The sequence below is a fragment of the Stomoxys calcitrans genome, chromosome 1, assembly GCF_963082655.1.
Source record: "Stomoxys calcitrans chromosome 1, idStoCalc2.1, whole genome shotgun sequence".
Lineage (NCBI taxonomy): Eukaryota > Metazoa > Arthropoda > Insecta > Diptera > Muscidae > Stomoxys > Stomoxys calcitrans.
The window spans coordinates 182112829-182140694 of NC_081552.1; the positions used below are offsets into that span (position 1 = coordinate 182112829).

At 40.8% G+C, this 27866-nt stretch overlaps 1 protein-coding gene across 4 annotated transcripts in view; it reads left to right on the top strand.

Annotated features, from left to right (window-relative positions):
- LOC106090443 (peroxidasin) overlaps nt 1-27866 on the top strand; it is a 420275-nt gene that overhangs the window by 149149 nt on the left and 243260 nt on the right. The window lies entirely within an intron of this gene.

Consider the following 27866-nt stretch of genomic DNA (forward strand, 5'->3'; position numbering starts at 1 on the left):
CCTCCAATTAAGTGCCAGTGTTAGACCCTTTCAAAAAAGAAAAACACATTAAATTTAAAAAAATGCATGAAATCATGATTTAAATCAATAGTACTGTCCATATAATTTAATGTTTGAAGATTATTTCATGCAAATGTTGACCGTAACTGCGCCCCAAGTCGTCCATACGCTTAGTCCAATTTTGGCATATTCCCTTCAACATTTCGGCCGGTATCTCACGAATAAATACTTCAATGTTGTCTTCCAATGCGTCAGTTGAAGCGGGTTTGTCTGTATAGACATGAGCTTTAACATAGGCCCACAAAAAATTGTCTAAAGGCGTTAAATCGCTCGTTCTAGGCGACCAATTGGCCGGTTCCGAACGTGAAATAAAATGCTCACCGAGGCGAGCTCTCGATAAGTCCATTGTCACGGGTGCTGTGTGGCACCGTCTTGTTGAAACCACATGTCAAGCAAGTCAAGCTCTTGCATTTTACGTTACGATTCGCATCATCTTTGAAGAAGTACGGTCCAATGAGGCCACCATCACATTTCCTCCTCCCTCGGATTCAAGATTGGCCGCTTCACTGGAAACAGACCATAAACCGCCTATAGAATAATTTTATTTCAGTTATCTTTAAGTGGCTGTAAAAACATTGAGTAAATAGATACCTGTAAAGAGAATCAAAGATATTTTGGTGGATCGAAATAAAATAGCACGTCTGATTGCTTCACACATCGTTCAACAAAGAATAGGAGCATAAATACTACACTAATGAGACCACCACGGCGCAGAGGATAGCATGTCCGCCTATGACGCTGAATGCCTGGGTTCGAATACTGGCGAGAACATCAGTAAAATGTTCTGCGTTGGTTATCCCCTCCAAATGCTGGTGACATTTGTGAGGTCTCTAAATGACTAAAGTGGCGGAATCCATATCTCTGAAAGCATTCATTTCCGTATCCTCTTTTTTGTGTAATGGCTCCATAACTCTTTTCAATCTTTGGGGAATGTCCATTGGTTATGGTCTGCGTCAATGTATTAGAGCTCCACCGAATGTGGTAGCCTCTGGTGTCATGTATTAGAGACATGTATAAATAATTCAAAAGTAGATACACTCATATGTTTCAATGTGTACACTGACATAAAGTTGCAGAAATAAAAGAGAAAACAAGGAATCGGATTGCATTTACAATGATGCACAATGCATTGGGGATATGTTGTATAGCCAGGGTTAACTCGAACTCAAGTGTGAGTTACCTCGAACTCAAGTGTGAGTCTGAGGTAACCTTACTGTTGAAATATGGGTCGTTTGCTAAAAATGATTAGATATGCCAGTGTGAACACTTCTTATCAACTACTCTGTATTTCCTATTACTATACCCTCCACCATAGGATGGTGTAATACTTATTTCGTCATTCCGTTTACAACTCATTGATATATTGATCTGAAACCCAACAAAGGAAATATATTCTTGATGGTTTTGACATTCTTCGTCGATTTAGCCATGTCCGTCCGTCCGTCTGTCCAACCGTCTGTCCGTCTATCCGTCCATCTGTCCGTCTATTCGCCTGTCTGTCCGTCCATCCATCCGTCTATCTGTCCATATGTCCGTCCATCCGTCTGTCTGTCCGTCACTCCGTCCGTCTATCCGTCCGTCTATCCGTCCGTCTATCCGTCCGTCTATCCGTCCGTCTATCCGTCCGTCTATCCGTCCGTCTGTCTGTCGAAAGCACGCAAACATTCGAAGAAATTTATGCATAAAAACTTCTTAATAGAGCAGGTCTGTTGGGATTGTAAATGGACCAAATCGGTTCATGTTTTGATATATTGTAGCTGCCATTTACACCGATCTCGGATCTTGACTTCATGAGTCACTAGAGGGCGCTATTATTTTCCAATTTGGCTGAAATTTTGCCTGGAGGTGCTTTTGATTGACCATCAATAACTGTGTCAAGTATAGCCCAAATCTAACATTTCTTGACATTGAAGGTTTTTTCAATAATGTAAATCCAACGTCAATCATGAAGGAGCTGGATTTACTAGGCATCATCAACTTAATAACTTACTTACTAAAAGATGCATTGCGGCAGGCTTGGGATCTGTGGCTCCAAAAATTTTTTTTTTTTAATTTTGGAACATAGCCATATACTATACATTATTGTCTCTTGAAGAAAAGGGTATAAAAGTGGTGGCGTATACTGACGACGTGGCAATTGCGGCTAGGGGAAGTTTCCCAGCACTTTTAGAGATATACTCTAGGAAGCCGGTGCCACAAGGGCACTCCCTGAGACTCTCCACTTGATAGCGCTGATTGCCCACGACTGCAATTGCTGGTACTCTGTATGGAGCATTCCACTATCCGCAACCTGTGGTCGCGCCCGGAAACTCGCAGCTAAGCTTCTCGTGATGACGAAGAACGCCACAGAGATTGGAGTTCAAAGTTCCAGCCTGTGTGATATTCACAGCTATTCCATGTCGGGATGCTATATGGTGTTGTGGTTTGGTGGACGGCGCTTCTTAAATCCACCTACTGTTCAAAAGTCAACTGGATCCAAAGGATGGCTTGCTTGTGCATCACAACCGCACTGAGGACGACACCACTGATCCACTGAATGTAATGCTACATCTAATGCCTCTGGACATTGTGGCTGAACAAATTGCAGCGACCGCTGCCGTTTGGCTAGTGTTGGCATGTGGCGGCTACGGACACTGTGTTATCCTTGTTATATTGTCCGATGTTCCAGGCAGTTTGGTTTACACCCTGCCTGAACCGCTTTTGATAAAACGTACTGTACCACTATTCCTGAAAGAACCGATTCGGACTACGATATTCCTGGTAATGGAAGTTACTAGACGACCAGATGGGTTTTGGGGTGTACTCTAAAGACCAAGAACTGGTCATATCGAAAAGGTTACCCGACCACTGCAGTGCCTATCAAGCGGAGATCCTTGCAATTAAGGAAGTGGTGGAGTGGCTGGGATATAATGTCATTAAAACGATTGGCATAAATACAGACAGTCGGGCAGCTGGAGAACGTATTTCTAAACACAAAAACCGCCCTCGACTGTCGTAGATCTCTCAACGAGATGGCTGAAAAGTTCAAATTTCACCTGTTCTGGGTGCCGGGCCACAAAGACATCCGGGCCACAGAGACATCCCAGGGAATTCCAAAGCAGACGAGCTTGAGAGACTAGGAACTACCTTACACATTGCAGGGAAACTGGAATCTGTTGGTATGTATCTAGCGATATATAAGCTAAGTTGTCAAGACCTGTCCCGAAGGACAGCGAATGATAGATGATTACAAACAGGCGTTTGTGAGCATTCCAAAACTATGCGGCCTAATCTAGACTTGAAGATGTCAACTGCTTTGATGTCATTGGCTAGAACAGACGTCTCAGTCAATGTGTCCATCATGACAGGTCACTATCTAATCGGAAAACATGCTGACAGACTGAAGTTTGCCAGCAACAATACCTTCTGTGTATGTGTCCCGCACTAGCAGTCAGAAGGAGATTCACTTTAGGTTCTCATTTCATTGAGAACCTGTCTGATTTAGCGGATGTGAACATTCGCAAGCTGTTGAGCTTTTTAAAGCAATCTGGATAGTTCAACGGAAGGAACCAGAAGGCATCTTCCTTCTTTTGTTCCTGTGGTATCACAATGAACGAAAACGTCTATGTGAGTCTGATGGCCGACTGTCAATTAAATCTAATCTAACGTAACCTATGGCTCAAATCGGTTCATAACCTTCCATATAAACCGATAACGGATCTTGACTTCTTAAGCCGATAGAGATATCCAATTTGGCTGAAACTTTGCACGAAGTGTTTTGGCTCAACCATCAACATATGAGCCAGGTATCGTTCAATGACCTGCTAGAACTCCCATAGAAACCGATATCGGATCTTGATTTCTTGAGTCGATAGAGGGAGCTGTTATTTTCCAATTTGGTTGAAATTTTTCATGAAGTGTTTTGGTTAAACCTTCAACAACTGTGCCAAGTATGGTTCAATAAGGTTAATAACCTGAGATAGCTCCCATACAAAACGAGTGGGGATCCTGACTTCTTAAGCCGCTGGAAGGCGCAATTATTATCGGATTTGGCTGAAGCTGCGCATGAAGTGTTTTGGTTTCACTGTCAATAACTGTGCCAAGCGGTTCAATAAGGTTAATAACCTGATGTAGCTCCCATATAAACCGATATAGGATCTTGACATCTTGAGCCTCTAGAGGGCGCTTTTACATTCTGATTTGGCTGAAAGTTTGATCCAAATGTTTTATTTTGACTTTCTATAACTGTGCTAAGTATGGTCCAAATCGGTTCACAACCTGATATAGTTCCAGTATAAACCCATATATGGATTATATTTCTTTGGCCTCTAGAGGGAGCAATTCTTATCCGATATGGCTGAAACTTTGCGCAACTACTTCTTGTATGACCCTTACCATACGTGTTAACCTGAATCGGCCTATAACCTGATATAGCTCCAATATAAACAGCTCTCCCAATTTTAATTCTTCAGCCACTATAGGGAGCAATTCTTATCCGATTTCGCTGAAATTTTGCACAATGAAATCCAATTTGGTCTCCAACAGCAATACCAAGTATGGCCCTTATTGGTTCATAATTTGGTATAGCTCAAATAGCATAACAACTCCTTTCCATTATCCTTTGTTTGTCTATAACAAGATATCGGCCAAAGAACTTGAAAAATGCAATCCATTGTGAAGGGTGTATAAGAATCGGCCCGGCCGATCCTAGCACGCTTTTATTTGTTTTAAAACGTTTTTTCTAAAGTTCAACCTTTATGCCTCCTTTTTGCAGCATGGTTGTCATTCCCTTACAAAGGTCCATCAAATGCATATTGGTTCATTCCATTTTTCCTTTCAAAGGGAAAATTTCCACAGTATGAAGTAACGTAAGTTACCCTATGTTGGGTAAGATGATAGTGGTAGTCCGATTTTAATTTCTTTTCATAAATTTAACTAAGAGCAATGGCAACTCTGTAATACCCAAAGTTTTCTCTACGGAGATTGTTTGACTTTTTGTATTTAATAATTTGTTTCAAATTGACATTGCAAGTTTGCATTTGGAATAGATGGAACTCGATGAAATGCAAGCTGGAATGTATTTGTCCACTTTTTTGTTGGCCTCCAGGAGGCTAGTGTATGAAGATGAATACATTTATACATACTATGATTACAGCTGTTGCTTGGAGGTTTATCTGGATTTGGATATTTTTAGCGACAACGACCATTTTGGAAACCACAAAAAAGCCTGAGGTTGTGATTTTCTATGTGACTTTCAATTCAAACATTCATGATGTTTAAGCCCCTGTCGCAATATGAAAGTAGGTTAAAACCACATCCGTCATACATTCTGGCTTAAATTTTTTTCCAATTGGCATAGAATCGACCAAATAACAACTCCCCATAGCTTTATGTACATGAGTGTGTATGTGTATGTTTTAAGTTGATTGCCTTGCTATTGCTAAGGAAATTGAATCCTTTGTCAATAAGAGAAAAAAAGTAAAATTGTTGTCATTGTTTTCTACGGTACGGTTTGTCGTACCCTTGGGTGAAGACAATTTTAGGCCTTCCAAGTGGAAACAAAACCGTTTACTTGCCTTGTGATTAGACTCAATTGTACGGCTAATTGCTTTTGAAATTTAAAACAAAGAATGTGCACATCTACTTCCCAAAACATATTGAATTCCAAAAGCGCCTAAGTGCGAAGTTCAGGCGGGCCGAATTTTGGATACCCACTACCTCGGGTATATGTGTAAACCACATTTCGTCATAATCTTGTAAAGAATGCATTATTTATGCACCCATAGCAGCCATATCCAAATAGGGTCCGATTTGGACCACATTCGGCACGAACATTGAGTGGTCTAGTAAATAAAAGTCACTGTTCAATTTTGGCTCAATATTGTTGTTCTTTTGGCAGCTATCTCCAAATAAACGCCGATCTGAACCATATAAGACACGAATGTCGATAAGCCTCAATTATTCGCTGTTTCAAATTTCAGCGAAATCGGATAATAAAATTCTTCTATATGGGGGTTACATCAAAGTATAGTCCAATATAGCCCATCTTCGAACTTACCCTGCCTATGAACAGAAAAAGAATCTATGCAATGTTCCAGCTCAATATCTCTATTTCTAAAGACTGTAGCTTGAATTCAGCAGACAGACGGACGGACATGGGTAGATTGTCTTATATTTTTACGACGATCAAGAATATATATACTTTATAGGGTCGGAAATGGATATTTCGATGTGTTGCAAATGGAATGACAACATGAATATACCCCCATCCTTCGGTGGTGGGTATAAAAAAATGCCCTCACCATATACGCTCTTTATTTATTTGCTCCATTTTCGATTAGAGGCAAAATATGTAAAAAAGACATGGTTCAAGAAGTGTTTGGGGGACATGTCCTAAAATTGAAAAATCTTTGGAATAATTCTATAACATTTGAATAGATAGAGATATCTACACGAAACTTGACGTAGTGAACATGGAGATAGTTTATGTTGGTCACCTCGAGCATTTCAAATTTTGAAATGCTACCAAATAGGCATTTATAGACCGATCGTCATGATTCTTTTGTAAAAGATAGAGCTCGCAAAAGATAGAGCTACGAAAAACATGCGTAAACGTTTTGAATATCTGTAACGGTTTATGAGATATTGAAGTTGCAACAATTTTTATACCCACCACCGAAGGATGGGGGTAAATTCATTTTGTCATATATATATATATATAAAGTATATATATTCTTGATCAGCGTAAAAATCCAAGACGATCTAGACATGTCCGTCCGTCTGTCTGTTGAAATCACGCTACAGTCTTTAAAAATAGATATATTGAACTGAAATTTTGCATAGATTCTTTCTTTGTCCATAAGCAGGTTAAGTTCGAAGATGGGCTATATTAGACTATATATTGATATAGCCCCCATATAGACCGATCGGCCGATTTAGGGTCTTAGGCCCATAAAAGCCGCATTTATTATCCGATTTTGCTGAAATTTGGGACAGTGAGTTAAGATAAGCCCCTTGACTTACTTCTGCAATATGGCAAATCGGTCCAGATTTGGATATAGCTGCCACACAGACCGATCTCTCGGTTCTTGGTTTTGGGACCATAAAAGGCGCATTTATTTTCCGATGTCGCTGAAATTTAAGACAATGAGTTGTGTTAGGCTCTTCGACGTCCTTCTTTAATTTAGCCCAGATCGGTCCAGATTTGAATATAGCTGCCATATAGACCAATCTCTCGATTTAAGGTTTTGGGTCCTTAAAAGGCGCATTTATTGTCCGAAATTTGGGACAGTGCGTCGTGTTAGACCTTTCGACATCCTCCTTCAATTTGGCCCAGATCGGTTCAGATGTGGATATAGCTGCCATATAGACCGATTCGCCGATTTAGGGTCTTAGGCCAATAAAAGCCACATTTATTATCCGATTTCGCTGAAATTTGGGACAGTGCGTCGTGTTAGGCCCTTCGACATCCTTCTTCAATTTGACCCAAATCGGTCCAGATTTGGATATAGCTGTCATATAGACTGATATCTCGATTTAAAGTCTTGGCCCCCATAAAAGGCGCATTTAAAATCCGATTTCACTGAAATTTGACACAGTGGCTTATGTTAGGCTTTCGACATTCGTGTCGTATATGGTTCAGATCGGTTTATTTTTAGATATAGCTACTAAAATGACCAGTATTTTTTTATACACAATTGAAAAATGATTTGTACTTATTAGTATTTGGTCCAAATCGGAACATATTTCGATATAACTACTATGGGACATTAGGCATGCAATTTTCATCGGATTTTGATGACAAGTGGTTCACATATATACCCGAGCTGTTGGGTATCCAGAGTTCGGCCCGGCCGAACTTAACGCCTTTTTACTTGTTTTGAAGTCAGTCAATGTGTCGTCGCCATTTTTGGAACTGTTACACTATTTCTTTACCACTTGCAAATCCGTTTAGACCATTGGAAAGGTAACAAAATTCTCCGAATAATAAAACAAGCGAAAGCGTACTAAATTCGGCCGGGCCGAATCTTGAGAACCCACCACCATGGATTCTGCTAAAATATGGGAGCAATATCTGGTTATAGGACAGTACTTGGTACAGTTATTTAGAGTCATAACAAAACACTACATAAAAAATTTCAGTCAAATCGGACAAAAATTGCGGCTTCCAGGGGCTCAAGAAATCAGATCGAGATATCGGTTTATATGGGAGCTATATCTGGTTGTAGACCGATTTGGACCGCACTTGGCACAGTTGTTGGAAGTCATAACAGAACACTACAAGCAAAATTTCAGCCAAATCGGACAAAAATTGGGACTTGCAAGGGCCCAAGAAGTCAAATCGAGATATCGGTTTATATGAGAGCTATATCAGGTTATAGAATGATTTGGACCATACTTCTCGCAGTTGTTGTAAGTCATAACAGAGCACTACATGAACTATTTCAGCCAGATCGGACAAAAATTGCGGCTTCCAGGGGCTCAAGAATTCAAATCGTGAGATTGGTTTATATGGGAGCTATATCGATATTTGATAATTTAGAAATAAATTGTTTTTTTTTTTCTAAAGGAGAGAAAAATCCAAAAATAAAAAAAAAAATTGCTCCACCTAGTTACCATTTTTTTTCACAAATGTTGACCTTGTGAGCCATAACTAAGCACCTAAATGGCGTAGCACCCTTTTCAATTATTTGTTTCATAGGCCGAACACTTAGCCGTTTAAAGAACTCAATAATCTTTTTAAATTGATTTCTGGAATAAGAAAACTCAAACCGCACCACTGTGCGACGCCCAAAGTTGGATGTAATGCTTCCTCAGAAATCCAGTTATGTATTTTTAGTCCTAGCAGGAAATTGGTGAGGTAAGGTTAGGTTGAAAAGAGGGTGCAGATATTAATCCGCCCCATGCCTCTATGGACATACAGTAGTCGGCTTGTTGTGTGCTCCAAATACAAAAAAAAAAAAAATACCTCGAAAAAGAATTCCGTGCTACTTACAAAATCCTTAATTGTTTCCATGCCACGCACCTAATTTGGGTCATGTCTGGAATGGTATCCCCACCTAAGCGCCGGTATCTGTTAGACACGAAAGCCGGGCAATGAGAAAAGAAATGCTCCAACGTCTCATCATCTATCCCGCATGCTCTACACATGCTATCTCGTGATGCACCGATTTTATATAAGAGAGCTCGTAGTTCTATGTGTCCCGTTATGACACCAATAGCTATACTGACCTCCTTCTAACTTCCATTCAGTAATAGCCTCGTCTTCTCAGGATCTGGATCCCCCATAGGATTTTGCCGTCCTACCGACCTTTTCGCTGTTCCACAGGGTTGCATGCACATTCGTCGCCCATGCCCTTAACTTGAACTGCCGCGACATGAAAGGTTTCGGGCTAACCAAGTTTATTGACGGCAGTCCTCTGGCCTTCACCGCCAAATCGTCTGCCATTTCATTTACACTTACTCCGTTATGGCTCGGCACCCAAACGATGCGGATTTTCCCATCCTCAGAGAAGGCGTTAATCTCCATCTTACACTGTAAGACTATTCGTGACCTTACCGTCCTAGTTGTTATTGCTCTTATGGCCATTTTACTGTCCGTAAAGATGTTCGCACTCGACTTATGGTTAGGCAGTCTTAAACTAATCTCAGTTCCTGCTTCTCAATGTAGACCCCCAGGCCCACTCTGTCCTCTAGCTTTGATCCATCCATGCAACATGATCTTCCGGATTGCATACTAGGGTTCCGTCAATCCAAGACTGTGCCGCTGGCAGCAATGCCTCGCACTCGACCTTATGTGTAGTCCCAAGTATCAGATCGGAAACCTCTTTCCTTTCTTCCAGGTTTCTTATCGTCGCCTCGTTTCTACCGCGATGGTATGAACTGCATCCATTCTCAATTCTTTCACCATCGCCCCAAGTCTCATAGCCGCAGTGACTGCCTCACACTTAATCTGTCTGTGTATCGGTCGGATATCTACAATAGCCCCCTGTGCCCTAGTGGACGTGGTCCTCATCTCTCCACCTATGAAAAGACAACATGTTCTCTTAACCTGTTGTATGGTCCTTATGTTGCACTTTTTCTCCATAGCAGTCAACCAAACTACTGAGGCGTAAATAAGTATCAGTCTAATCACGATCCTGTAGATCCATTGGACTATCTTCGGTTTCAGGCTCCATTTCGAGCCTACGGCCCGTCTACATAGTGCCCAACATATTTGTGCCTTGTCAGTACGCTCCCGAATGTGACACTTCCAATTCAGTTTCCTGTCCAAGATCACACCTAAATATTTGATCTTGTCAGATATCGAAATCGTCTTATTGAGGAAACGTGGTGCGTTAAATTAGCCCGCCTTCGTCTTCCTCGTGGACAGGCATATTTCAGTCATCTCTGGATTAACATTGAGACCTCTGGGTCTAGCCCAGTCATATGCCAAATGCAAGACCCTTTCGCCCCTTCTGCATAGCTGGTTCAAAGTTGGATGTAGTGTTTTCTCAGGAATGCAATTTAGTTTTTTAGGTCCTAGTTTGAAATTGATAATCTAAGTATACATTTTTATAGAGTTTATTACAAAACCACAAACTGTACCCTGCACTACTACTGTGGCTGTGATAAAAAGTGTTGTTTTACTCGGAACTTACTGCGGGTTTGCCATAGCCATGTCCGTCTGTCGTTTTTTATACCCTCTACCATAGGATTCGGGTATACTAATTTCGTCATTTTGTTTATAACATCCCGAAATATCCGTCTAAGACTAGGGTCTTAGACGGTATACACGAATATATTCTTGATCGTCATGACATTTTAAGTGGATTTAGTCATGTCCGTTCGTCTGTTCGTCCGGCCGTCGGTCTGTCTGTCCGTGGAACGCTCGCTAACTTTCGAAGGAGTTAAGCTAGGCACTTGGGATTGTAAATGGGTCATATCGGTTTGATATAGCTCCCACATAAACTGATCTTAGATCTTAGGTTCCTGAGCCTCTAGACGGCGGAATTCTTGTTTGATTGGGTTGAAATGTTGTATAAAATGTTTTGTTATGACTTCCAATAACTGCACTTAGTATGGTCAAAATCGGTTCATAGCTTGATATAGCTGCCATAAAAACCGATCTCAGATCTTGACTTTTTGAGCCTCTATAGAGCGCAATTATTATCTGATTTGGCTGAAATATTGCACAAAGTCTTTTACTTGAACTTCCGACAACAGTGTCAAGTATAGTCTAAATCGGTTCATAATCTGATATAGTTACAATTTTAGCCTATAGAGGGGGCAATTCTTATCCGATTGGGCTGAAATTGTGTACAACGGCTTCTGCTTTGACCTTCAACATGCTGATATAGCACCCATACCGACCTCGGATTTGACATCTTGAGTTCCTGGAAATCGCAATTGTTAATCAATTTGGCTAAAATTGGCGCCTGGAAACCGCATTTGTTTTAGAATTTTGGCAGAAACTTTGGGTTACAGCGTTTTGTTACAACTTCCAACAACCGTGGCAATCACGGTCCAAATCGGTCTATAACTTGATATAGCTCTCATATGAACCGACCTCCCAATATGACAAATCTGGTCAAATTTGGATACAATTTGGCTCATTGTTTTCTGCTATGATTTCCACAAACCTATAATCGGATATATTATTAAATTTCCTATGAACATTCCATTAAGGAACAGGAGATACTTCTCTCATATCAATGAGTGCAGTCCGATTAAAGTTTAAACTCAATGATAGGAACCTTATTTTTTATACCGTGTCCGAACGGCGTGCCGCATAGCGACACCATTTGCTGGAGACGTTTTTACATGGCATGAGAAGTTTTTACATGGATGAAAAAAAATTTTTTTTGTGCTCACGTCGGGTTTTGAACTCTGGCGTTCGGCGTCATGAGCGAACATGCAAACCTCTGCGCCACGGTGGCCTCCGATATACACCTGATGCAGGTGCCATATAAACCGATCTCTCGGGCAATTGTTGCCCGATTTGACTGAGAGTTTGGCACATAGTGTTCTGTTATGACTTCCAACATCCGTGCCAAGTTCGGTTCAAATTGGCCTATAACTTTTGGCTAACATATAAGTCGATATAACCTGCTCTAGCTCTGGATTTGTCATCTTAAGCCCCTTGAAACAGCAATTGTTTATGAATTTGGCTACAATTTGGCGCATTGTGTTCTGTTAGGAGTTCCAACAACCGTGTCAAGTACTGTCCAAATCGGTCTATAACCTGATATAACTCTCATATGAACCAAACTCCCGGTTTGACATTTTGAGCTCCTGGAAACCGCAATTGTTACCCTACTTGGCTGAAATTTGACACAGTATGCTGTAACGACTTCTAACAGCAATGCCAAGTTGGATCCAAATCGGTCTATAATTTGCTATAGCTGTACGTGCGTCTTCGTATCCGTCCGTCTGTGGAATTCACCATAGCGCTCGAACGCATAGAGCTAGCTGCACGAAGTTTTGTACAGATACTTCTTATCGCTGTAGGTTGTTGGGGATTGCAAATGGGCTATATCGGTTCAGATTTGGATATAGCTCCCATATAGAATTGTTCTTCGGCTTGAATTTTGAGCTCCTAAAGGCTGATATTATTAGCCGATTGGGTTGAAATTTTGCATATAGTGTTCCGTTGCGAATTCCACCAATCTTGTAGACCAAGTATGGTCTTACGTTTTGACATCTGAAGCTCCTAAAAGCCGCAGTTGTTATCCGATTGAGCTGACATTTTGGAGATAGGGTTCAGTTAAGACTGAACAAATATGGTCCAAATTGGTATATAATCTGATATAGCTCCTATATAAACCGATCTCCTGATTTGACATCTCAAGCCTCTGAAAGCCTAAATTTTTATCCGATCGAGCTGAAATTTTGTACGTAGTGTAATATTACGACTTTCAACAATCGTGTCACGTACAGTCCAAATACCTGTGTAAACTGTGTAAACTTTTAACAGAATCCATGGTGGGGGCGGCCGAACTTAGCACGTTTTTACCTGTTACTTATTATACCCACCACGGTAGGATTGTGGGTAAATTCATTTAGTCATTCCGTTTGCAACACATCAAAATATCAATTTCCAACCCTACAAAGTATATATATTTCGGATCGTCGTAAAATTCTAATCCGACTTAACGATGTCCGTGTGTCTGTCCGTCCGTCTGATGTTATCACACTAGTGCCTTCAAAAATTGAGATATTGAGCTGAAATTTAGCACAGATACGTCCAAATCGGACCATATTTGGATATAGCTGCCATATAGACCGATCTCCCGATAAAGGGTCTGAAGGCCATGAAGGCTTTATTTATTACCCGATTCCGCTGAAATTTAAAACAGTGGAATATTCTCCCGACATCTGACCTTAATATGGTTCAGATTGGACTATATTTAGATACAGCTGTCATAAAGACCGATCTCCCGATCTTCCTGAAGGCTATAAAGGCATTATTTATTACCCGATTTCGCAGAAATTTAAAACAGTCAGTTGTTTTAAATCTCCCGATATCCGACCTAAATATGGTTCAGATCGGACTGTATTTAGATATAGCTGCCATATAGACCGCTCTCCCGATAAAGGGTCTGAAGACCATAAAAGCTTTATTTATTACCCGATTTCGCTGAAATTTGCAACAGTGGGTTTTTTTAAGCCTCCCGATATCTGACCTAAATATGGATTAGATCGGCCCATATATAGATATAGCTGGCATATAGACCGATCTCCCGATAAAGGATCTGTAGACCATAAAAGCTTTATTTATTACCCGATTTCCCTGAAATTGGCAACAGTGAGTTATTTTAAGCCTCCCGATATCTGACCTAAATATGGATTAGAACGGTCCATATATAGATATAGCTGCCATATAGACCGATCTCCCGATAAAGGATCTGAAGACCATAAAAGCTTTATTTATTACCCGATTTCGTTGAAATTTGCAACAGTGAGTTATTTTAAGCCTCCCGATATCTGACCTAAATATGGATTAGATCGGCCCATATATAGATATAGCTGCCATATAGATCGATCTCCCGATTAAGGGTCTGAAGCCCATAAATGCTTTATTTATTACCCGATTTCGCTGAAATTTAAAACAGTGGGTAATTTAAAGCTTCCCGACATCTGACCTAAATATGGATTAGATCGGCCCATATATAGATATAGCTGCCATATAGATCGATCTCCCGATTAAGGGTCTGAAGCCCATAAATGCTTTATTTATTACCCGATATAATGCCCATAATAGCTTTATTTTTTAACCGATTTCGCTGAAATTTGAAACAGTGAATAGGTTAAGACGTTCCAATATCCGACCTTTGTATGGTTCTAATCGGACTTTATTTTGATATAGCTGACATATAGACCGATCTGCCGATAAGGTGACTGAAGCTTATAAAAGCTTTATTTATTACCCGATTACGCTGAAATTTGAAACAGTCAGTTTTTCTGAGCCTCACGTTATCCGACCTTAATATGGTTGAGATCGGTTTTTAATTGGATATATCTGCCAAAAAGACCAATATTTTGTTCTAAAAAATTTAATAGTGACACATATATTAGACCACGCACTGTCCGTGCCGAATTTGGGTGCTTAAGTTATCCAGTTTTCATGCGAGGTGGTGGGTATCGGCCCGGCCGAACTTAATGTCTTTTTACTTATTTATTTCTATTTTATGTCGAACATACTTAACCGTTATTTTTCTTTCTTCTATTTGTAGGTAAGTTTACATGTTTCGAATCCTTTACAAAGCAGTTAATGACTTCTAATGCTAGTAAGTCCATATTAAAAAGAATTAAAATTTGTTATTTGTTTGTTTTTTTTTTTTTTTTGCACTATTGCGAAGAGTAGTTGTATAGCCATTTTGTGTGTAATATATGGAAATATTCATCCGAGACGCTAAAAAATAAATACTAATTGCCTTAAGTTCTATAGCCGATGTGACTGCCTCAAACGTATTTTACCTGTTAGTCTATTTCTGTGACCTGCTCTTATCTTCTATCCTATCTACAGTGGCTGCCTCATGCTTACATGTTTGTCTATTGGAGGGACATAGAAATTATTTTCGTTTCCTTGTAGGCTTAGTTCCAGCCATCCCCATCCCTACGCATTGAACCCTTTTTTGTCTATAATAGTTTATCAAAGCAAGGCATTTTCCCAGAAATGTGTTTCAAGTTTTAATTTTCACATTTTATTTTCTTTCTTTCGAATTAAATTTTTAAATAAAATTCCTTGATAAATTGATTTTTAATATTTACAATTGGTTTGGCTCAATATTATGAAACTGAAGTAAGTTTGACCAAATCTTCAGGGAGATGCACGAGCTTTCTTTCATGTATTATTTAAATCCAAAACTTAAACTTACAGTAATATCTTTCTGGAGCAAAGTGCAAAACACTTTCCCTCTGTATAGTATGGTTCAGACTCCGGCAAGCCGAAATACAGAAGGCCAATGTTGCACAAGGTTCATATCAACAACATTTGTTCTTTACATATTTACACATAAAAAAGGAAGTATTTCCAAAAAAACTCCTTTTTTCTTATTCAAAACTAAAAACAAAATTGAAAAAAGTTTATTGTAGCTGACAACAGACCATAAACTCTAACATCATTGTACAGATAACTTTTCCTAATAAATGTCGAAGGGGAAACATTTACTATGTGCAGAGTGTATAGCAGAAAAATGAATGTGTTTTCACATTCATACACTGCTACATACCAATTTACACAATGGATGAGTTCAAAACTATTTTTAGCCATATTGTGTTACTAGCAAAAAAACAAATGAAAAGTAGAGAAAATACAAAAATCTAATTGCAGCAAGGATGACTATTGATGCATATGTATGCACGTACATTTGTACATATGTATGAGTAGGTTGGGACTGTTTGCTTGTTGAGTGCAATTAAAACTCAAAAAAAAAAAATCCTACTCTATGCAAAAACAACTCAAAATTCGAAAAAAAGAATTCTATAAATAATACATATATACCAATATAACTTGAAATATAAAAGGCAAGAATGTCCAAGGGTAAAAAACAATTCAGTTTGCCAAATTTCATCGAAATCCGATGGAAAATGTGCATTTTATGCCCATGAAATTCCATTCAGAAATATGGACAAACTTCTCATTGCTGTACGATTCAATTTTAAGCTCAATGATAAGCAACCTGCTTTCTATAATTGAATTCGAACTGCTTGCCGCAGTTAGACACCTTTCTGGGAAGAAGCTTTTGCATAGCACAGAACCTCACCAATGTTTCCAGCATTAGGAGAGGATAACCGATGATCACGCCAGCATTCGAAAACTCGCGTTCAGGGTCATGGCGGACATGCTAACCTATGCGTTATCTGGTTGGGTCAACCCCTTGTTGTGAAGCGTACTGGTAGCCAAATTGGTAGTGTCTTCGGCTTGCCATGAAGTGGGTTGTGGATAAGATTCCCAACAGAGACTTTGGGGTTTCGTTACAAAAATAATACCTTTCTCGCCTTACCTAAGGTAGACCATATTTTTAAAGTGTTTCGAAACATGCTTTATACTCACCACCAAAGGATGGGGGTGTATTCATTTTGTCATTCCGTTTGCAACGCATCGAAATATCCATACCAAACTTATTCTTGATCGTCGTAAAAATCTAAGACGATCTACCCATGTTCTTCCGTCTGTCTGTCTACTGAAATCACGCTACACTCTTCAATAATAGAGATATTGAGCTCGAAATTGGGCTTTATCGTAATATATCTTCTTATTCCCATAACAGACACATTTACAATATTATCCGATTTTGCTGAAATTTGGGATAACGAGTTGACCCCCGACATTTTTCTGCAATTTGATTTGGCCCCAATCGCACCAGATTTGGATATAGCTGTCATATAGACCGATCTCTCGATTTATGTTAATGCGCACATAAAAGGGGCATTTATTGTCCGATTTCGCCAAAATTTGGGATAGTGAGTTATGTAAGACCCTTCGACATTCTTCTGCAACCTGGCCCAGATCGGTCTAGATTTGGTCATTGCTGTCACATAGACTTATCTCTCTATTTATGGTTTTGGGCCCCAAAAAAGGCGCATTAATTATATATTTTGGATCAGATCGGTCCAGTATATAGGTCCGGTATACCTATCTCCCATAATAGACCGATAAATCGATTTAAAGTCGTGGGCCAGTAAATGGCGCATTTATTGTGCGATGTCGTCGAAATTTGGAACAGTGAATTGTGTTAGGACCTTTGAGATCTTTTTTTAATTTGGCCCAGATCAGTCCAGATTATTGTCCAATTTTGCCAAAAATTGGGACAGTGAGTTGCACTAGACCACCCGACATCCTTCTTAAATTTGGCCCAGATCGGTCCAGATTCGGATATAGCTGCTATATAGACCGATCCGCCGATTAAAGGTTTTGGGCCCATAAAAGGAGCATTTATTGTCCGATTTCGACGAAATTTGGGTCAGTGAGCTGTGTTAGGCCCTTCGACATCTTATTTTAATTTGGTTCAGATCAGTCCAGTGTTTGATATAGCTGCCATGTAGACCAATCTCTCGATTTAAGGTATTGGGCCCATAAGTGGCGCATTTATTGTCCGATGTCGCTGAAATTTGGGACAGTGAGTTGTGTTAGGTAGGGCCTTCGACAAATACACCGATCTCTCGATTTAAGGTCTTGGGCCCATAAAAGACGCATTTATTGTCCGATTTCGCCGAAATTTTGGACAGTGAGCTGTGTTAGACCCTTCTTGGCCCTATAATCCGCATCGTTCGGGTGCCGGACCATAACGAAGTATGGGGGAATAAAAGGGCAGATGATGTGGCGGCGAAGGCCAGAGGACTGCCGTCAATAAACTTGGTTAACCAGAAGCCTTTCGGGTCGACGCAGTACGAGTTAAGGATGTGGGCGACGAACACTGTGGAACAGCGAAACAGTCGGTAGGACGGCGAAAATCCTATGGGGATGATCCGGATCGTGAGAGGACAAGGATTTTACTGAAAGGAAGTAAGGAGGTGGTCAGTTATGCTTTAGGTATCATAACGGGACACATAGGACTACGAGATCGGTGCGGCAAGTTATATCATGTCTAGGGCATGTGGGGAAGATGGTGAGACGTTGAAGCATTTCCTATATCATTGCTTCGTGGCTAAAATACACTGGTACTTAGAGGGGGACACAATACCTGACATAAAACAACTTAGGGGAGTGGTATGGAAAACAACTAAGGATTTTGTAAGTAGCACGGAATTACTAACTTAAAATTTTCTTTTTCGAGGTTACTCTTTAGTTTTTAGAGCGCACAACAAGCCGATTGCTGGCTTGTTGTTGCTATAGTGGTATGGAGCAGATTAATATCTGCACCCTCTTTTCAACCTAACCTAGCCCCCTGTTTGTAACCATCTATCATCCGTTGTCCTTCGGGTCAGGTCCTGACAACTTAGCTTATATGTCGCTAGATGCATACCCACAGATTCCAGTTTCCCTGGAATGTGTAAGGTAGTTCCTAGTCTCGCAAGCTCGTCCGTTTTACAATTCCCTGGGATATATCTGTGTCCGGCACCCAGAACAGGTGAATTTTGAACTGTTCAGCCATCTCGTTGAGAGATCTGCGACACTCGAGGGCGGTTTAATGGCTTGCCTGGCTATCTGAGAAGATATTTATGCCAATAGTCGTAATGGGTATATCATTAGCCATTCCACCATTTCCTTAATTGCAAGGATCTCTGCTTGATACACACTGCAGTGGTCGGGTAACCTTTTCGATATGACCAGCTCTAGATCTTTAGAGTACACCCAAAGCCACCTGGTCGTTTAGTTTGTCGCTATACGTCTAGAAGTCCAAGTAACTTCAATTACCAGGTATTTCGTAGTTCCAATCGGTTCTATCAGAAATAGTCATACAGTACTTTTTATCAAAAAGCGGGTCAGACACGATGTAGTCTACACTGCCTGAAACATCGGTCAGTGTAACAAGGATAACACAGTTTCAGTAGCCGCTACATGACCAAAGAGAAAGCTCCCTTAGCTCGACAACAGTGGTCGCAGCAATTTGTCTAGCCACAATGTCCAGAGGCATTAAATGTAGCATTAAATTCAATGCATCAGATGGTGTCGTCCTCAGTGCGGCTGTGATGCACAAACAAGCCATCATTTTGATTCGGTTGACTATTGAACAGTTGGTGGACATATGAAGTGCCGTCCACCAGACAACAACACCATATAGCATTATAGGTCTGACAACTGCAGTATATACCCAATGTATGACACGCGGTAGAAACCTTCAACTTTTGCCAATAGCTCTCTTGCAGGTGTATAGGGCAAGAGTTGCATTTCTGTTGGATTTTAGGTTCTGTTATTCTCTATCCAGAATAACCCCCAGGTATTTTGCCCTTTCAGTAAATGGAACATTCGCTTCTCCCAAGCAGACAGGTGCCACTGTAGGCAACTTATATCTCCTGCTAAAGAGAACTTCTACTGTCGTGCATCGGATTTACGTCCAGACCATTTTCGGTAGCCCACTTCGTTGTTGCACCTAGTTCTTCTTGATGTATATCTCTTAGAGTGCTGGGAAACTTTCCCCTAACGGCAATTGCCACGCGACCACTTTTACGCCTTTTTCTTCCAGAGACAATAATTTATTCTTAATGGCTATATTCCATAGTAGAGGAGACAGTACACCTCCTTGAGGAGTTCCTCTGCTGATCTATCCTTTTAGATCCACATATCCCAAACTTTCTTACGGTAAAGTTGATGCCTAGAAACTCCAACTCCTTCATGATTGACGTCGGTTTCACATTATTGAAAGCACCTTCAATGTCAAGAAATACTACCATTGAATATTCCTTGATAGAGAGACAACCATCTATGTGGACGACTAGGTCGAGAATCGTTGTTTCAGTGGATTAGTCTTTATTATATGCATGCTGCTGCTGCGATAGGCGATCTCCAGGGATCTTTGCCCTAAGAGATGTTTCTATCAACCTCTCAAGAGTCTTCAGTATAAAGGATGACAGACTAATAGGACGAAAATCTTTCGCCTTCGTGTAGTAAGGTTTTCCTTCTTTCGGAATGAAAATGACCTTCGTATCCCTCCATCCCACAGATATATATATATGACATGCTGATACAAGCAGAGTGTATTTCCCTAAGCCAAGGAATCGGTCTATCAGATCCAGCTTTTAATTTAACCGGTGATACATCATCCTGGCGACTGAAAGGAGTCGAAACTTCTTATCGCCCAATGGATTTTCGGCTCAGACACAATTTTCCTGGTGAACTCCGACTAATGCATACCAGTGACAACCTCTTCTACCGCCACGTTGTCCGTTGGAGAATTTACCGGGAAATGTGTATAAACGAGTAGTGCTAGTGTTTCCTCACTAGACATTTTCCATACATTCTCAGACTTCTGAATATATCCCACCGTAATAGGTCTCTGGAGGCCACCGTAGCGCAGAGCTTAGCATGTCCGCCAATGACTCTGAACGCCTGGCGAGACCATCAGAATATTTTCAGGGGTGGTTTTCCCCTCCTAATGCTGGTAACATTTGTGAGTTAATATACCATATAAAACTTCTCTCCAAAGAGGTGTGACATTGCGGCACGCCCTTCGGACTCGTCTAAAAAAGGAGGCCCCTTATCATTGAGCTTAAACTTGAATCGGACTGCACTCATTGATATGTGAGAAGTTTGCCCCTGTTCCTTAGGGAAATGTTCATTGGCAAAATTTGCAATTTGTAATAGGTCTCGAGGACACAATCTTCCTAAGTCTAGAGGCCTCAGATGTATCCTCCACGGAGCTACAGAATTCCACCCAGGATTTGTACTGAGTCTTTCTCAGCTCAACCTTATATTTTCTTAGCTCAGCCGTATAGATGTCCCAATCGTATGGTGCTCTTGTGGCTTTCGCTCTGTTAAAGAGTTTTCGGAGTCCTTCCTTCGACCAACCAGCTCTGGGGTCCACCATGGCGGTCGCTATTTCCACCTTGGCTTGCCACTAGGTCATGCTGATAAAAGCGAGTCATTCAGGGCCTTCGTGATCCGCTTGTCCACTAGGTCTTTATCCTCCGTGGTTTCCACTTCCTTTTTTAGTCTTGAAGGGATAGACGTGCAGAATTTGTGCTGAAATTTATCCCAATTCGCCTTTCTTCTGTTTAGCAGAGGGACCACTACTTCAGTATTTTCTCCAAGGTAAAAAATAATATAACGATGATCAGAGAAGCTGTAGTCATCCATCACTTCCCAGTCGCATATTCTTTCGCTCATATCTTCCGATACGAAGGTAGTATCTAGTACCTCCTGTCTGTTCCTAGTAATAAATGTCGGTTTATCCCCCTTATTACAAATATGTTCGATAAGCAGCTCACCTCTTTTGTAGAGATCCGAACTTCCCCATATCTGGTGATGTGCATTGGCATCACTTTCTACAATGCGGCTCTTCTTCCCTATAGAAGCGGCTTCAACCAGCAACTTAAGATTTGAAGGCGTCATCTCTGAATCGTGTACCATATAAAGGGAAGCCAGCCAGATAATAAAGGGAAGCCAGTGCATAGCGATGAAGGAAGATAAACATTTAGACTACTCTTTGCAGGAATATAGGTTCAGTGTCTCCCATTCCACGTGCCCTTGAGTAGTCTAAATCCCGGAATTCTTAGTCCACGAACCATTTCTCCACACACCCATGGTTCGTGGATAAGAACTACGTCAAATCCCCCTGCCATCAAGATTACCATCAGTGCCGCCGAAGCGCCCTTACAATGGTGGAAATTTATCTGTAGAAACCAGATCATAGCCAGAATTCAGAACTTCCACAACTGTTGTCTTATCCTCGTCTTTTGATTCCACCAGGAGTTCATCCTCACAAGATTCGTTAGATCTTGTCATGATGAGCTTCTGTACGCATCCAGGGGCAGGTGAGAAAGCTGTGAAACCACTCTTCCTCAGGACACTGGACACTTTCGGTGTGGACGATTTCTCCTTAGATGCTTCACTAGCTGCTGCTGTCTAAGTACTTTTTGAGTTTGTGCTTCCCCGCTGGCGCACACCTTGAGCTCAATCCAACCGGATGACCCACCCACACAGGGCTTGTCGGGTTCCGTTTCGATGCCTTCCCTTCCTGTCTCGATTGTGGCAGGGGGATTTTTGGTCTCCTGCAATCCGCCAGACATTAACGATGTGGTCTATAGTTCCTCAGGCAGGTGTTCAGCAACAACTGCTGAGTCGTCTCCTGATTCCTCAATCCCACCGCTTCAATAGACCTTCTGCTTCAGCTTGTTGCATCCGTAGGATACAACTCCTTCAGACGTGTTGAGGTCTGCTAGACAGCCGGAGTTTAGTACGAATACTGTCTCTGGTCACCATCAGCCCCATTCAATCTACCAATCTTCCAGTCGGTGGTTAAAAGATTGGGATTATATTCCCTTAGTCTTCCAAGTATCGATTCAGTATCTGAGGGAATCCTTGGTACCCAAGCATGCGCAATTGGTCGAGAAGGAATATCTTCCTTATTGAGTAAATTTAGTGCTGCACCTGGCCGGATATCTCCAATCTTTTTTAGCGCACAACGATATATTTCAATTGAACGTTAATCCTTAAAGGTAATTAGTCTGTATCGGCCCAGATAACAGCCTGCATTGTCACAAACTGGAGGAGACCCAGGAAATTCCGCAAGGACATCAGAGTATACTGATAACAGTCCATTGACTATCCCACTACAATTATTCCTATGCAGTCCTGTTCTTCTCCCAAACTGTCCCTAGCAACATTAGCAAAGGTTCTTGAGCCCATCTTACTATTGTTCGCCCTAGTTCATTTAGGCATAAGATGCCCTAAAGGTGACCGCAGGCTTTTGGCTGACTGCTGTGCACTTTCCGAAGCTAGGCGTGTAGTCTTTGGGGTAGCCTGTGCAGCGAATCCTCGAGCCCAATTCAGCGAGTCTCTCTCAATATTAGTGAGAGTCTTAGGATCATTCGAACCAAGCCTCTCAATAAACCTGAGAGCAATGCGTCTTCTATTATTCCTACCTCTTAAGGAGCATGTTCGTTTGCCGGGGAAGGCCTATGGCCTAGTCATGCGATGATAGAATTGGTTCGGCCTTGTCCTTAAGACCTTGTCTGTCGGCTAGTGGAGCCTAAAGTAGCCGCTCCACCAGTCGCGGTTTCAGTAGCAGACAATATGCTACGGCCTGATACCACCACAGCAGCTGTTGGGTCTTTGGAGACCATTCGAAGCCTACTCCCGGGCTCTAGATCTGCCGCTACACTGGAAACAAACCCAGATCAGCAACCGTCTAATGGATACCACTATCGTATCTATCCTTGAGTGGCTTAAATTTTTCTTCCAAAAATAATGACCCATTACGGAGCGGGCGTTTTCGCTCCACTCAACGGTTCAAACAAGAATCCGCCTGTGTGTTCAACTATACTGAGTTTTTATGTAAGCAAATGTTGCTTTGGCATATTTGTTCCCAATAGGAAGGGAGTATTTACGCAAATTCCTATCAAGAACTACTTGCAATAGGCTATCCCTTTGGAGACAAGAGTTTTTGCTTCTTTTTGGTTACGTTTTATGGTATTCGAAATCATAAAAAGGTGGAATGCGACTGCAATCTCGCAACATGATGCACAAAAGAGTTTTACAAATTTGCCCTTTCTCCCTCTCTTGCAGGTAGATTTAGGGAACAATTCATACACAACAATAAACTTTTTGTTCATGTTACCAGAATGGACATTGTTGGGCAAAGAACAAAATTCAATGAATGTTGTTGGTTGGTCTGTGATTCTCTGCAAATGTAAAGCAATTGCAAGTTGGGCATTTGTCATATGTCTGTGGCACACAGTCGACTACTGGTCTATCTTATCATTAATTCATGGTAAAGGAAGCCATCCTTTGAAAAGGACTTAACAAAAAGAAAATTGGACCTACAGCAATGGCTTTTACTTAGGACTTAGTGAGGATGTAATGGTATGTGTAAGGAAAAAAGGCACCCAGAGTTTTTCCCAAAAATCAGAAATTCAATGTAATGGTAAGCAAATGCTGTGAAGTGTATACAAATCTGAAAATTTAGTTTCAAAAAGCTTTTTCGTCACCAGAAGTCGAAACAAGTACAAAATCATAGCACTGTATAGGAATGGTCTCTATTTTATGGCCATAAAATCCGACCCTTTTAATACAACTGTTGATTTGTTGAACATTACCAAGACCAAATTCTTGTGGCGGGTAAGCCAGATTATTTTCGTATTAAAAATTCTTAACAAGAGAATGTTTTAAAAGTTTTTATTCCTTGTTCTTTCAAGCATCTGTTGCTACGGCTCTCTTCTCATCGTTCTTGTGCATCCTACCCATCGCATGGCTTGCGCCTTTATGAGCTTTTGTCTGTTTGCATGTTTTTTGTTGACCAAAGTTGACCAAAAAACCCTGTTGTCGTTGTAGACAAATAAAGAAAACTTTTAAATTAACTGACAACAAAAGCCTTATAGTTGTTGTTGTTGCTGTTGCTGTTTGTATAAAAAGTTAAATTTAATAAAGAAAAAACTACGTTCGTACTCAGACTCAGAGTCTTAGTGAATGTAAAGTTGAAAATGGAAGTCAAACGAATGAGAATGCGACAAAAGGAGACCAAGAGTACATCTTGCAAAAGCAGGTCAACACATTTGTATAGCCATTTTATACTCAACTGAGAACGGTGGACTATGTCATTTGAGTATTGTTAGGGGTACTACATCTTTAAAAAGAAATAAAAGGAAAAGTGTATTCGTGGGTTTATTTATCTGCTGTAGGCACCAAAATGTCTGTATTGATTTTTTTTGTTGAAAGTTGTACCTATGTTTTTGAAGGAATCAAAGGCCAGATATTTTTGCTATTAACAAACGCATTGCGAAACTTTTATTTTACACTAATTCTCAACAGCGAACGATAAAAAATACCATGCGTTTCAAAATGAGTGCGCTCAAAAAATAGTGATCCCCAAATGAATGAACATTGAACTAAATGATAGTTAAATTGGGGGTTTACTAATCTAGTCATTCGGTTTGCAACACCTCCAAATATTCATCTGAGACCCCCATAAAGTATACACATTCTTGATCGTCTCGTCGTTCTGAATCGATATAGCAATGTCCGTCCGTCTGTCGAAATCACGATAGAGGTCGAACGTCGAAAAGTGAACCGATCGGGATAATATGCGACTCAAATAAAAGGTATTCAGGTGTAGACTACGAATTTCGTAATGTACTCCCCAATACCTTTCAGTATCCAGTAACTGGGGGGGGGGGGGGGGGTGCGCCCCGACCCCAAAACCTCTTAAAATAGGGTTATTGGACGATAATCACAATATGGGACTCGAATGAAAGGTATTCGGGAGTAGATTACGAAAATGGTCAGGAAGGAGGAACAGGCTTTTAAGTTTGTTGATATTGGAAGGGGGCGGACCCTGCCCCGTTACCCCAAAAACACCTCTTAAAATCAAAAGTGGACCGATAGGGACAATATGGGTATCAAATACAAGGAATTGGCGAGAAGAATACGAATATGGTTGGGATCAAGTATGCGAGGGGTCGTCCAACCCCAAAAACTCCCCCAAAACAAACATATTGGATCAAGTATGCGAGGGGTCGTCCAACCCCAAAAACTCCCCCAAAAAAAATATATTGGACGTTAATATCAATACGGGACTCAAATGAAAGGTATTCGGGACTAGACTACAAATACGACATAAAAAATGAGGTCCAAGTAATTGGGGGTCTCCCCACCCTCAAATTACGAATATGACATTAAACATTGTGTCCAAGAATCTAGGTGGTGCTTTACCTCCTAAAGTCGCCTCCAATAGTTTATTGGAGTGAGGCGCCCCCCCCCCCCCCCCCCCCCCCAACTAAACGGCTGTATAACCAATTATGACAATATGGGGTTAATTTCAGAGTATAAGGTTGTGGACTGCGAATATTATATTTTTATTCTGCTCATATATCAAGCGGACCACCTCACCTCCAAATAGTTGATCAATTATAATGACTTAACAGGACACTGCCGAAATACGCCCAAAGTTATGACGTTCAGTGTGATATGAGCAGTTGCAAATCTTAACGTCAAGTGGCAGCCATGTTTAGCTCATCGACAAGGAGTCTTCAACAACGTGCTGCAGGGCAACACTTTCATGTTTAAAAGTTTTACTTGGTTTAATTGCAAAGAACTGTCGCCACCGCACCTAATATAAAGACCGGCAATTTGATTTGATTTAAAAAAGACTAAATTTATGACCATTCAAAAAAGCTCGAACAGATGGGAAAATATCAAACTCTCAGTCTTTTATATGCGATTGCGCAAGGATCCGGGGCGACATGAAACAAAGAACTTTTAAATTATTTTGTGCATTAAAGTCTAAACCTTTTCCTTATCGATGGCAGCACTAACCTTTAAATAAGCGCTATCTGTTCTGTTTGCAAATGAATCATCTGAATGGAGACCCCACCACGAACAGAGAGAGGGCAAAGTGGTTAAAATTGATCATGCAGCACTTATCTGTGTTATGGCAACCTATCGGTCCGTAAAATAAAGAAAAGTAATGTACAGGAATTTCGTTGCGGTTGTTTGCTGTATTACTTCTTTAAATTTCCCACCCTAAGACGGGCCTTAACAATAGGTGGTTCAGGTGGTTTAAGTGGCTATCTTTGCCATAGATAAAAATTTATTTAGTAAATCCCCTAAAATAGTTTTATTGGACGATAAAGGCAATATGGGACTCGAATGAAAGGCATTCGGGAGTAGATTACGAAAATGGTCAGGAAGGGGGAAAAGGCTTTTTAGTTTGTTGATATTGGAAGGTGGCGGACCCTCCCCCGTTACCCCAAAAACACCACTTAAAATTAAAAGTGAACCAATAGGGACAATATGGGTATCAAATGAAAGGTACTGGGGAGTAGAATACGAATATGATTTTAAAAAATTGGTATGAAGTATACGAGGGGTCGTTCAACCCCAAAAACTCCCCCAAACAAACATATTGGACTTAGATATCAATATGGGACTCAAATGAAAGGTATTGGGGATAAGACAACGAATATGACATAGAAAATGATGTGTAAGTTATTGAAAGTCTCCCCAATTCGATCCTAGCTAGATGAGCCACAAATTTAAAGCATTTGTGACATTAAACTTTGTGTCCAAGAATCTAGGTGGTGCTTTACCTCCCCATTAAAATAATGGGAGATCAAGTGATAGATATTTTTAAGTGGAGTGCCTCATTCAAATTTGTGCTCAAGTGGCAGACGGAGTGAGGCGTCCCCCACGAAATGGCTGTGTGCACCAATTATGACAATATGGGGTTAAATTCAAAATATAAGGCTGGGGACTGCGAATATGATATCTTTATTCTGCTCATATATCTAGCGGACCACCTCTCCTCAAAACAGTTGATCAATTATAATGACCTAACAGGACACTGCCGCCGTACCCCCAAAGTTATGACGTTCAGTGTGATAGGAGCAGTTACAACCCTTAAGTCAAGGTGGCCGCCATTTTTAACTCATCCACAAGGAGCCTTCTTTTCCTAGACAAGTCCAAACAACGTGCTGCTGGGCAACAATTTCATATTCAAATGTTTTACATAGTTAAATTACTAAAAACTGTCACCACCGCTCCTAATATAAAGACCGGCAAATCAGTTCTCTACCACTGAGAATCGTTTAATATGGCAATTTGATTCGATTTAAAAAATACTAAATTATGACTATTGAACAGGTAACCATATAGTCAGTTATAGACAGCTAACACATGATGATCAACGTTATTGGCGCTAAGCCGCTCCAAGCGAGTTACAGCATAGACAAAGGAAATTTATAGATTC